This window comes from Corvus brachyrhynchos, unplaced genomic scaffold, assembly GCF_000691975.1.
Source record: "Corvus brachyrhynchos isolate BGI_N302 unplaced genomic scaffold, ASM69197v1 scaffold449, whole genome shotgun sequence".
Taxonomy (NCBI): Eukaryota; Metazoa; Chordata; class Aves; order Passeriformes; family Corvidae; genus Corvus; species Corvus brachyrhynchos.
The window spans coordinates 959,355-962,186 of record NW_008240049.1 but is presented as its reverse complement, the minus strand read 5'-3'; positions in this window follow the sequence as shown (position 1 = coordinate 962,186).

Genomic DNA, 2,832 nt, shown 5'->3' with positions numbered 1-2,832 from the left:
ATCCACCCAGAGCCTGTGCAGTAAAATATTTCTTTAACAAATGCATACCACACTGTTGGTACGGAGTGGATTGGTCACTCCGGAAAGCACACACTAACAAGGCAGGAACAGATGGTTTCGAGACTTGGTATGGATCTGTTGTGGCTGGTGTTTTTTCATTAAGCATTAATTGCTGGAGGTGGAAATCATGCTTCTGAGTGTGCCAAGGAGATGGGTCTCGCTGTGTAACTCGGATGCAGTGAGTGGAGCAGAGAAGGGAGAAGTCTGTCTGGAAAGCTGGGATGCCACGAATTTCTGCCCTGCACCAGAAGGACTGCCTGTCATCTTCGCTCCACGAGTCACTGTCTGGGATGCAAAGGAATCTCCATGCAAACCCAGGGAGGCTCACTGGGAATGGAAGTAATCTGGGGGGATAAAATGAGTTGTCTTTCAAAAGAAGGTCTGCCTGAGAAGAACTGCTTGGCCTCCTTGAGGTGCAATGAACATGCAGTTGAAACTGAGGCAAGATGATGTAATGGGAATATGGACCAGGCCAGGAGTATGTTCTCTTTTGTTTATATAAACATATATATATGTTTTGTAAACATTCTGTGTTTTGCATTTTTATTGTCACAGGGCAAAGGGCTGGATCCTGATGTTGTGGACCCCAAGTTCCACATTGTCCTGTGGAACTTTTATGTATAAATACTGGTTTTAATGCCTTTTTTTACCTCCATTGTATGTGTTCTTTTTCCATAGTACTAAACCCCCCCAAATTCTCTCTGGATTTATCAAAGAAATCTATTGTATATTAAAAGAAGCACTGTCACTCATGAAGGAAGGAAACCATACTATTAATCCTGTACCCCAGCTACCATTTAATGGTGGGACTATAGTTTTTCTCAATGTAATTTCTGTTTCTCTTTTTTTCTCTTTTTTTATGACATCCTTTTTACTTCATTACTTTCCACCTTCACTCTCCTGTTCAATCTTTGTTGTCACAGAGATGCTATTTCTTACCCTAATCCTTCTGGCATAATTTAACCTGGTTCTTCATCGTGGGAGATGCAGCCTAGGAATGGCATCTCTTTGTTGCAAGTGCACATCAAATACGGACTTTCCTGACTGTGGTGCTGCTCCAACTTTATTATAGGTCTGCGTGGTGTTTTGGAGCTCTTCTACCTGAACACCAACAGCTTGTGCACAATCTTCTTTACCTGTAACCTTGTTTGATTTTTCATAGGAAAACATCTGATTCCATGCAGTACATGTAAACATAATCAGTGTGATGTATCTAATAAAGTCCAGGTTGCTTGTTAAAATGTGGAGAATCGAAAGCCAGGCTTTGATATCCTGGCTGTGTGCCCCTGTTTCTGCTGTTACACCCTGCCTTCATCCTGCCTGCGCTGTATTTTGGAGAACTTACCGTAACATCATTACGTTTTCCATCTGTCTTGAAGCCTTGATAGGTTCATCCAGATTCATTTTGAGCTGGTGGAAGGAGAACAAATCAAAAACGTCTGACAAATATCAAAATGTCCTGGTGTTGTCAGAATGAAATGTATCGGCGCTTCAAAAGGAAGGATAAAAATTTTATGTTTTGACTTTTAAATTTAATATTATGTATTATAATGCAAAATAATAATAAAAAAACCTAGGTCAAAATTAATTTCATACTAACACAAGCTACTGGAGTTTTACCTGTAGACTGTAATTTTTTTTTCAAAGTGAAAGGTTTCATATATGTGTAAGAAGAAACTGTTGTCTCTTTTTGTGATTGTTCTTATCAGTCTCATTGTGCCTTTGTGTGATCCTTCTTTGTGCTGCATCTTACAATATGTTAGCATTTATTCCTTGTAATGCACAGACTCTGATAATTAGAACTTTCCAAAGTGTACTTCATTTTTAGTATTATTTCTTCTGCCCTTCTTAAAAACCTCCCTAGAAACCACAGAGTAGGTAAAACTTGGAAGATTCTCATGTTTTGAAGCTTTAAGCCCTGCTGTTTGATTGGTTTGGGGCTGTCAGAGTACACACTGTCCAAACCAACGTGGTGACTGAGCTTTCCTGATGATATTGTAAATATGCATCAGTTCCCAGAGGTGCATGTCTCAGACCTCTTCGCTGATGAATAGGAAAATCCTGCTGCTGCTGCTTCTGTTGCAGTAAATTAGCAGGAGGAGGAAATGTAGTGAGGCAAAGAGAGAGAATGACCTGTGAGACTGATGATGGTGGGAAAGAAGGAAGGATAGAAGTAGTAAATAGGCACAATTGGTTTTAATAAAAACCCCACCTTTTAATGCTACTTAGAGCTGTGTTGGGGTTTTAGTTTAGTCTTAGTTTTTTTTCCTGTTAAAGGAATTTTCTCCCATATGCATGTTGCTAGGGGACAAATAGCTGTACTTAAGAAAGACAAAAAGGGGAGTGGGGCGGGCCTGGCTACTCTTTTGTCTACACCTGGGTGTGGGGTCAGTTCGCTCGGAGCGTCCGGAGAGAGAAGCTGCAGAGAAAGGAGCTGCTGCTTCTTTCTTTTTGGCCGTTCTTTCTTCCTGCTGGAAACAACGCCGGGACCCCCAAAAGCCGCTTTCCCTGCCCTGCTGGAGACCGAGCTGTGGCTGCCCTGCTCCGCTGCTGCTTCGAGCTTTCGCTGCGCTGTAGCCCTGCTCGCCCTGCCTGCCTGGGCGTCCGTGGGGTTCTCCCATCTGGATACATCTCGCCTGCCACCCGGGATTTGCGTTCGTCCCTGCCGTTTCAGCCTGCTGTTCCTGAGAGCCCGGGATCAACTGCCCAGGGGTTTGTGAAGCCTTTGTCCCATCCCTTCCCGGGATCCCAGAGCACCAGAGCCGCGGGTTT